We start from the raw sequence: 11086 nt of genomic DNA, 5'->3' as shown, positions 1-11086 counted from the left end.
TACAGTATACAATACTAAAAGGGACAAAAATCAAAGGAGTAAACATGTGATCAATGTGCTTCTTCTTGTCTTTGGGCTGGGTCAGGCCAGAGCACTTCTTCTTGTCTTTGGGCTGGGTCAGGCCAGAGCACTTCTTCTTGTCTTTGGGCTGGGTCAGGCCAGAGCACTTCTTCTTGTCTTTGGGCTGGGTCAGGCCAGAGCACTTCTTCTTGTCTTTGGGCTGGGTCAGGCCAGAGCACTTCTTCTTGTCTTTGGGCTGGGTCAGGCCAGAGCACTTCTTCTTGTCTTTGGGCTGGGTCAGGCCAGAGCACTTCTTCTTGTCTTTGGGCTGGGTCAGGCCAGAGCACTTCTTCTTGTCTTTGGGCTGGGTCAGGCCAGAGCACTTCTTCTTGTCTTTGGGCTGGGTCAGGCCAGAGCACTTCTTCTTGTCTTTGGGCTGGGTCAGGCCAGAGCACTTCTTCTTGTCTTTGGGCTGGGTCAGGCCAGAGCACTTCTTCTTGTCTTTGGGCTGGGTCAGGCCAGAGCACTTCTTCTTGTCTTTGGGCTGGGTCAGGCCAGAGCACTTCTTCTTGTCTTTGGGCTGGGTCAGGCCAGAGCACTTCTTCTCGTCTTTGGGCTGGGTCAGGCCAGAGCACTTCATCGACATCACAAGCAATAGTGTCCCTCCTGAGGCAACGGGGGAAGAAGCCTCTTGTGTGCCGTATCCAGCCCTGACATGATTCCTCACCTATATCACCACAGGCTAAATCCATGGCTTGCAGCAGATTTACTCTGGTGTAGGGTTGTCTATCATACACTTTCCATCTCCAAGAGGAGAAAAACTCCTCAATCGGATTCAGGAAAGGCGAGTATGGAGGGAGGTACAAGTTCATAAACTGCCCATTGATGTTAAACCATTCCCTTACCTGAGCAGCTCGGTGGAAACTGATGTTAAATCAATTTTGAGTGGTTGTGTTCAATCAATGACATGTGTTCTCTATTTGTATTGGATTGTTGCCACTTGTGTTTACCAGTATGGGTGACATGTGCATTAGAGTGCAGAATGTGTTTTGAGAATGAGAATGTGTTTAGAGTTTTGCTGAAAAGTCTACGTGAGATCTGCAAATTGTGTTTTACCATGTGAAATGGTTTAAGGTATTGACAACAGACTGCATAATTAGCTAAATGAGTACAGGCAACTGAGAACTTTCTTCAGCCAAGGTGTTTTAGTGTTTTAGCAATTGAGAAAAACTGTAATCCTAGGTTTATGACTTTAGGGAGTGTTTCCTAGAGGCTGTGCTTCGACAAATGCATTGATGGGTCTTGGATTTTTAGACTGGGTATCTCTAAAACGCTTTGTGACAACTGCTGATGCAAAAAAAGGCTTTTAAGAAAGACAAATGGTTGATTGACAGATTTGTATTATTATAAAAATAATATAACAATATTATTATTACCATCATAATCTTTACTATTATCATGTTACAGGTGAGACATACCCAGAAATGTCAACATCTTGGCAAGTGCTCAAATCTGTACAGCAGCCCCAGACAATCACGTTCAGTAGCTCTAACTTACAAGAATGGGTTTACAGTGATGAAAGTGATGATGAAAACAGTTTATGTGAGCGCTAATTCAAACATACAATGATATATATTTGATACAATTACCCATTCAAAACTGTTGTTACAAAATCACTTCTCATTGTGTTCATTTCAAACCTTGAATAATATAATCTGTAAACATGTCGTTCTATACTGAAAACAGGTACATTGTGAAAGAGTTTTATGATGTTGATGTGACAACACATTTTTTATTCATCTCTCAATTTAGGATAATATTGTTTATTTTTACTTTACTTAAAATTGTATTATTTATGTTGTCTCATACCATGATAATACACTACCAAGCAATGTAGCATATGTGGAATTAACCTCATAACAGTTGTGTGTCTGTTTGGATCAAGACTTGATCAAGAATACCAATAGGCATGATCAGATCCTCTTTCCTATGCCGGCACCATATAATGCACAGCCACATGCAAATCCATCAACTCCACCAATAAAACCTTGAAAACCTTAACATGACTACTGGCAATGTCATTATTTTTGTCACCATCCATCAATTGTTGAATTGTGTTATTTGTCTTTGTACATGCACCGAGCTTCCAAGGGCTGGAGCCAATCAACGTAGTAAATTAAAAAGACCCCAAAAAACGTATGTGAAAAGATTTGTTCAAAGTATAAAACGTTGCTGTTTTTTTGTTTTGTTTTTTGTTTTGTTACAACAACCAAGTTTTCCTAACATTTGTCATAACTAGTAAGCCTTACATCCTGAATGAATATGGGCTCCCAAATATGTACCTGGGAACACATGGGAGGGGTGGTGTCACGCCCTGACCGTAGAGATCCTTTTTATGTCTCTATTTTGGTTGGTCAGGGTGTGAGTTTGGGTGGGCATTCTATGTCTGGTGTTCTATGTTGTCCTTGTTTTGTATTTCTATGTTTTTGGCCTGGTATGGTTCCCAATCAGAGGCAGCTGTCTATCGTTGTCTCTGATTGAGAACCATACTTAGGTAGCCTGTTCCCACCTGTGTTTGTGGGTGGTTGTTTTCTGTTTTGTGTGTTCACCTTACAGGACTGTTCGTTTGTCGTTTTTGTTGTTTCGTCAAGTGTTTCGTATTTTATTAAAGGTAATATGAACACTTACCACGCTGCACCGTGGTCCTCTTCTCCTTCTCCCGACGACGGGCGTTACAGAACCACCCACCACCAAAGGACCAAGCAGCGTGGGAAAATGAACTCCGGGACATGGGAGGAAATTTTTGAGGGCGAGGGACCCTGGGCACAACCAGGGGAGTATCGTTGTCCGAAAGAGGAGCTGGAGGCAGCTAGAGCGGAGCGGCGACACTACGAGGAATTGGCTCGAGGTAACGGGCACGAGAGGCAGTCTCAGAATTTTTGGGGGTAGATTGGCGGACTCAGGTAGGAGACCTGAGCCAACTCCCCGTGCTTACCGTGGCGAGAGAGTGACTGGGCAGGCACCGTGTTATGCGGTGAAGAGCACGGTGTCCCCAGTGCGCACGCATAGCCTGGTGCGCTACATCGCAGCTTCTCGCATCGGCCGGGCTAGAGTGGGCATCAATCCAGGAGGGATGATGCCGGCTCAGCGCATCTGGTCTCCAGTGCGTCTCCTCGGCCCGGGGTATACTGCACCAGCCCAACGCACGGTGTCCCCGGTTCGCCAGCACAGCCCATTGCGGCCTGTTCCAACTCCCCGCACTTGCCGGGCTACAGGGGGGATCCAGCCAGGAAGAGGTGTGCTAGATCTGCGATCGAGACCGCCAGTGCGCCTCCACGGTCCAGTGCATCTGGTGCCTCGGCCAAGGACAAGGCCTCCTGCATGTCTCCCCAGCCTGGTGAGTTCTGTGCCTGTGCTAAGCCTTAACCCTCCTGCATGTCTCCCCAGCCTGGTGAGTCCTGTGCCTTCTCCCAGAGCCAGGCCTCCTATGTGTCTCTCCATTCCAGTAATGATCCACGGCAGGAAGCCTCCAGGGATGATCCATGGCAAGAAGCCTCCAGTGATGATCCGTGGCAAGAAGCCTCCAGTGATGATCCGTGGCAAGAAGCCTCCAGTGATGATCCATGGCACGAAGCCTCCAGTGATGATCCATGGCACGAAGCCTCCAGTGATGATCCATGGTAAGAAGCCTCCAGTGATGATCCATGGCACGCAGCCTCCAGTGATGATCCATGGCACGAAGCCTCCAGTGATGATCCATGGCACGAAGCCTCCTGTGATGATCCATGGCACGAAGCCTCCAGTGATGATCCAAGGCACGAAGCCTCCAGTGATGATCCATGGCACGAAGCCTCCTGTGATGATCCATGGCACGAAGCCTCCAGTGATGATCCATGGCAAGAAGCCTCCAGTGATGATCCATGGCACGAAGCCTCCTGTGATGATCCATGGCACGAAGCCTCCAGTGATGATCCATGGCACGAAGCCTCCAGTGAGGATCCATGGCACGAAACCGGCAGTGAGGAGTTATGGCACTAGGCCTCCAGTGACGCCCTCTAGTCCGGAGCCTCCAGTGACGCCCTTTAGTCCGGAGCCTCCAGCGACGCCCTCTAGTCCGGAGCCTCCAGCGACGGGCTTCAGTTAGGAGCAGCCAGAGTCTCCCTCCTGTCCGGCGCAGCCAGAGTCTCCCTCCTGTCCGGCGCAGCCAGAGTCTCCCTCCTGTCCGGCGCAGCCAGAGTCTCCCTCCTGTCCGGCGACGCCAGAGTCTCCCTCCTGTCCGGCGCAGCCAGAGTCTCCCTCCTGTCCGGCGCAGCCAGAGTCTCCTTCCTGTCCGGAGCAGCCAGAGTCTCCCTCCTGTCCGGCGCAGCCAGAGTCTCCCTCCTGTCCGGCGCAGCCAGAGTCGCCCTCCTGTCCGGCGCAGCCAGAGTCTCCCTCCTGTCCGGCGCAGCCAGAGTCTCCCTCCTGTCCGGAGCAGCCAGAGTCTCCCTCCTGTCCGGCGCAGCCAGAGTCTCCCTCCTGTCCGGCGCAGCCAGAGTCTCCCTCCTGTCCGGCGCAGCCAGAGTCTCCCTCCTGTCCGGAGCAGCCAGAGTCTCCCTCCTGTCCGGAGCAGCCAGAGTCTCCCTCCTGTCCGGAGCAGCCAGAGTCTCCCTCCTGTCCGGAGCAGCCAGAGTCTCCCTCCTGTCCGGAGCAGCCAGAGTCTCCCTCCTGTCCGGAGCAGCAGCCAGAGTCTCCCTCCTGTCCGGAGCAGCAGCCAGAGTCGCCCTCCTGTCCGGAGCAGCAGCCAGAGTCGCCCTCCTGTCCGGGGCCCGCTGTGAGGGTCCCCGGTCCGGGGTCGGCGGTAAGGGTCCCCGCTCCAGAGGCGCCTTCTAAGTGGGCCAGACTAAGGTGGAGCGGAGGTTCGTTGCTCCAGAGCCTTTCCGTTCACCTTCACACTCCTGGGCCAGACTACACTCAATCATTTGACCCACTGAAGAGATGATATTTTTCATTATATTTATATATTTCTGACAAAACAATATTATTAATGTATACAATATAGTTGTTAATTAGACATTCTAACATATTAACACAATATCTAGATACTAAAAAATGTACATGCAACATTTGAACAACAATTTCGACCCCCCTCGGGTTATGATGCAACATGATGATACATTGGCTATTTTAGTATTCCTTTTTTATTTATTTTAGTCGTTTTTTTTTACATGTAATCTAAGATCTTCACAAACAAATACATACACAACCTTTTTCATTCCCCCATGGCTATATAAACCGGACTCTTGGTTTATTTTGTGTTATAATAATGATTTATTAATGAAAGTTTGTACCATTCCTCTCTGCAGATCCTCTCAAGCTCTGTCAGGTTGGATGTGGAGCGCTGCTACACAGCTATTTTCAGGTCTCTCCAGAGATGTTTGATCGGGTTCAAGTCCGGGCTATGGCTGGGCCACTCAATGGTGCCAGGTTTCCTCCAGACGTGACGCTTGGCATTCAAGCCAAAGAGTTCAATCTTGGTTTAATCAGACCAGAGAATTTTGTTCTCATGGTTTTAGAGTCTTTAGGTGTTTTTTGTCCAAGCCGGCTGTGATGTGTCTTTTACTGAGGAGAGGCTTCCACCTCGCCACTATACCATAAAGCCCTGATTGGTGGAGTGCTGCAGAGATGGACTTCCAGAGGAAATATAGAGCTCTGTCAGAGTGACAATCGGGTTCTTGGCCACCTCCCTGACCAAGGCCCTTCTCCCCCGATTGCTCAGTTTGTCCCGGCGGCCAGCTCTAGGAAGAGTCTTGGAGGTTCCAAACTTCTTCCATTTATAAACGATGGAGGCCACTGTGTTCTTAGGGACCTTCAATGCTACAGATATTTTTTGGTACACTTCCCCAGATCTCTTAATCAGGTATTAGTAGAGGATTTATCGGAAAATACAAATAGCAGATACATTCCATTACATCTGCGCCATCGTAGGTTTGGGCAAAGTGTTTCTCCATGAAGTTAAACTCAGACATCTCAGAATTCACAAAGTCAAACACAGACTGCGCATCTCGCCCACTTGAGACAAAGTAGCCCAAGAAACGTTCCTGAATAAAGCCCTGATCATCCACATACCTGACGATAACTGACAACTGCAAGCAGACTGGTGTCACCTTAACATTACCAGGAAAACGCTTGACCCTATAAGGTATGACAGTGATTAATCAGTTGTAAAAGGGTTTTATATGGGCTATGATGGGACCAGTTTTTTCTAATCAAGTCAAATGGTTTTAAAAAACTCCTGAAGAAAACTGGCCCTGGGGGGCTGAAAACCCTGTAAACTGCAGCAACCTTATACTTGTTCATATTCATTATATTTAGACTAGATTAAGAGGGGGTTTCCTCCACCCAGACAAAGAGACAACAACTGATAGACAACAGAACTCACAGGGCTGAGCTGGCTTTATGCATGTTTGCATTCAGGGCCGGCCCTCAACGTTGTGCTGCCCTAGGCAAGACAGAAAACTGCCGACCCCCCTCCTATCCCCGCTAAACTATGTACAGCAGGGGGTCAGCAATAGGTTTTTTAAAGCTATATGTCGCAGGAACAGAACATAACAGCAGCCCAATTCATAGGCATATTCTACAAATTAAACAACATTTTTAACAGATCTGGTTAGTAGGCTATATAATCATTTCAATGTCAATAACATAGCCTAATGATTACATTGTGTAACGGCTTTCGTTGGTGGAACGAGAGGAGGACCAAAATTCAGCGTGGTACGTATCCATAATATTCTTTAATCGAGAAGAGGCAGGCTACCTGAGTATAATTCACAATCAGAGACAACGATCGACACCTGCCTCTGATTGAGAACCATACTAGGCCAAACACATATAAATATAACATACAGAACAAATCATAGAAAAACAACATAGAATGCCCACCCCAACTCATGCCCTGACCAAACTAAAATAAAGACATAAAAAAGGAACTAAGGTCAGAACGTGACACACTGATAAAATCACCAATGTCGCCATTACATTAGTGACATGAAATCTTTATGAGGGGATTGGGGAAAAACAGCTTGAAATCAAGAGAAAATGTTGTGCTTTAAAAGTCTCAAAAGAAAGGTGGATAATGAAAATAGAAGTTTCAGGGAAGAATGGACAGAGAACTAAGCAAACTTACCATTTCTCCAATGTCTAACCAGAGTGCCTTGTTTGCAATGCTGTTTGCAAATAATTACATCTTAGACATCCTTATGAATCTAATCATGACACTTTCAAAAGTTCCCTTTCCACCCAGACAGAGGCTCCACCGATGCAGAAAAATGTAAGCTTCCACTGCTGGCTACTTGTCCGTTGTACAACCAAACAACAGAAGTGCTTCCCTAAAAGCTTCCTGGGTTCAAACAAACATCTTTTTTTTAATAGGGGCAGAATAGCTCATGGAATATTATAGGCTGCAGCTCAGCTACCGAATGGCATAGAGAGGAATCAATACATCCTCATATGCATCGGATTCTACAGGAGAATGTGTGCTCTCCCCTTGCCACTGTCACGGGGAGTGTGAAGAACTCTCAGGGCAACATAGGCATTGAGATACAAGGAGGCCATTTGGTGTCTGGATATATACTCCAATGCGTCGAGTGGTTTTGCCTCACTGACCAGTCTCCTGTTCAAGACTTTGAGCTCATTACACAGCTCTTTTGTGTCGATGTCCCTGGAATCCCCATACGTAAGGGCCCTCTCGAGTGTTGCGGAGTCCCTGGTAAGCACTACAGTGTCCATGTCCTTGACGGTGGGGTGTTGTACAGGATGCTGAAAACACTGCTGTGCTCTTCGAGCTGCGTAAAGCCCTTGTTGACGGGCTGAATAGCAGAATCAAGAAACTGATTCAAGAAATATACTTCGAATTTCTGCTGAGGGTCAGTCACAGGCTCATCCTCTCCCTCGTAGCCAAACAGACTCCTCTTCTTCCTGGGACGGCCAATGGGCTGCACTCGGAAACAAGGCACAATACACATCTCCTCTGCCAACTCATTTGCGCTTGCTAATGCGCCAGCTGCATCGGAGTGGTAGTCTTGGAGGAACACCCTGGTTGAGTTCAGTTGAGCCACTGCTTGTGAAAGGTTCAAACTCACCACCTGCAAACTCTTTCTGGTGATTTTCACTTTGAACAATGTGTCATACCAAACGACCACTGCGCGCATGAAGCCAAATTTGTTCATCTTGGTGGCAATGCTGTTTGCCTCCAACCTTGTTTTAGCACAGGGCATCATAATTCTTCCCTAGTTGGTATTGCACAGGTTTCACAGCCTCCACCCGGGCTCTCCCATCTCATGGTGCTGAGGGGAGTCCATCTTTCACGTCCTCTTTCAGCATGTCACAGCTGTGTGTAGATCCAGATAAAAATGTCTAAATCTCTTGGATGGTGTTAAAAAACTCAGCTGCCTACAAGCAACACGATAATACATCAGAGAGAACCAGATTCAGTGAGTGCGTGCTCCATGGCACAAAAAAATGCCCTTGTATTGATATTATGCACTCTCTTTTGAACTCCGCTGTGCCTCCCCCGCATATTTGCCCCGTTGTCATACCCCTGCCCTCTCATGTTCATGATGGCAATGCCATGTTTATGTAGTTTGGAGATGAGCAACTCTGTCATGCCCACCCCGTTGCGTCAAGTAGTTCACTAAACTCCAGGAAGTGCTCTCTCGTGCGCACTGACCCATCATCCTCGGTTGTAACAAAATGCACCACTGTAGTCATCTGATCTGTTTTGCTCTTGTCTGGTGTGCAGACCAAAATTATAGAAACATGTCTGGCTGCTTTTAGCTCACTGCACACTGTCTGCTAGAACTCTTCTGCCAGCATGTCAATGATTTCGTTCTGGATTCTTTTACCAAGGTAGTTCACACGTGTGTCTTTGGGCTGTACTCTCCTTACATGCTTCTTCATGATTCCATCAAAGATACCCAGCATTTCCACAAACTACAGAATGTTCCCATTATTTGGCTTGTTCAGCCAGTCGGTGGTCCCACGTAGCGCAATATTCTGGGTGGCCATTAATCGTATCAGGTGTATGAGCCTCTGTAGCAGCTGCTGCCAGTTGGTAATCTCTCCGTCAATAGCCCGTTGGGCTTGGGCATCGATAGTTTGCTTGTACAGCAGCCTGATCTCCAGCTCCATCCACCTCTGGAAACTATCTAGGTGGTCATGCGACTTCTCATGCGAGCTGAGGCGGTGGCACAGAATTTTCCAGTCCTTGGTTCCATCCCTGACCAGCGCAGATTTGCACTAGTGTGAAAATAGTTTGCAGCAAAAACAGAAGGCTGCATCGTTTTGCTTGGAATAGACAGGCCATGGTCTCTCCACTCTCTCCCCGTTCACCATCCTCCTATTGTAGTTGGCCACCGAACATTTTCGTTGGCCCTCATCTCTTGGGAAATTCCCCTCCTTATCCTGATGTGGCCCAGCCTGCACTAACATATCCCGTAAAGATCCATTCATATATTTTGGCCAATCACAGGGATCTTTTATGTTTTTTGTCTGGGAGTCAGATTTAGCAGCAGCACGACTGTCATCGGGGATGGGGTGCGACGAATCTGAGTCAGGGTCCAAGATAGTAGGATCTCCGCCAGCATTGTTTGGAGGTGTGGCCACCCGTTCTTGTTCACCCAGTGAGCTCTCATCACTGGTGGAAGTGGATGGCTCCTCCGGTTCGCCCTCTTCACTGCTAGAACCAGCGAAAGGGGGCTCGTCCCTCTAGGCGAATGAACGCCTGTCCCCGGAGGCTTGTCGTTCTCTATACCGGCTGATGGACACAGCTGCACGCTGATCAATTTCAGCAGCGAATTGCTTTGGTTTAGAGATTGTGCCTCTTTTCTCATTCATTTTTTTTTTTATTCGCTTCATTCATTTTTGTCTCTTAGACATGGTAGCAAATTTGTTTCAAATCTCTGTAGCTTACTTTTAGCTGATGAAATCTACTAGTATGAGCTAGCTAACGTTAACAGGATAGGTTACTGCCTTAATCATCAACAGTCTTCGTCACACAAACAAAAAAACAATACCACAATTGAATTGGCAAACTCCTTTTTATTAATGTTTCACAGTTGGATAATCCCATATAAAACACACATCACCATAGCTACCAAAGGCAGTAAGAGTGAACTTTGGGAGAGGAGAAAAAAAGGTGGGGGCGGGAACTGCAGCAATGGCTATGAGCTGGTGGCTGGGGTGCGGGCGGTTTAGAAGTGAATCAGGGGCACCGGAGGGTGGCAACCAATTGCCAAAATGACGGCCGCATAATCTTGCCTAATGGGAGGGCCAGCCCTGTTTGCATCGTGCAGAGCTATGCAACGGTAAGCCTAATTAATCATTAACTCACATCTGTCATCACTATTTTGTTGATTCATTCCAGTTACTCATTTTGGATTGAAAACGTATAGGCAGCCGGGCCAGCCCCAGTTTGAATGTAAACCAAATTTATTCACATTTTCTCCTGACACACAAATGGACTATAAATACATGACGTTACCAATTTGTTTACCCTGACCAGATGTACATGGCACATAGACTGTACACAGCTGCTATTATTAGCCTATATGGTCAGACTGAAAGATCATCTCGTGTTCATCCCATACAGCATGTCAGATCTCTGTTTAGGAGTAGCCTAGGCTGCTGCAACATTTATATGAGTTAATTGTCTGTCCGGAGTGATTATGTTATCACCATTACTAAATAAATACATAAGTGGAAAGCCTACTTGAGCTGGCATAAAAACAATGTGCTGGGTCACTCTTTAATTGAAATGCATTCCAAGGGACTACCTCATGAAGCTGGTTGAGAGAATGCCAAGAGTGTGCAAAGCTGTCATCAAGGCAAAGGGTGGCTACTTTGAAGAATGCCAAACATATTTTGATTTGTTTAATACTTGTTTTGGTTACTACTTAATTCCATATATTACTCACCATCTGGATTCGGACAGAGTATGTGGCAAAATGTGATCCATAAAGGGTTAAATATTTGCCACCACCTAGATATTGGAGAGACTACAAACTTTGCCATTTATAATAAGGCATTATTCAATGTGTTTCTGTGGGCTATA

The sequence above is a fragment of the Salvelinus fontinalis genome, chromosome 40, assembly GCF_029448725.1.
Source record: "Salvelinus fontinalis isolate EN_2023a chromosome 40, ASM2944872v1, whole genome shotgun sequence".
In the NCBI taxonomy this organism is placed as follows: Eukaryota; Metazoa; Chordata; class Actinopteri; order Salmoniformes; family Salmonidae; genus Salvelinus; species Salvelinus fontinalis.
Note: the sequence above shows the minus strand (reverse complement) of the source record.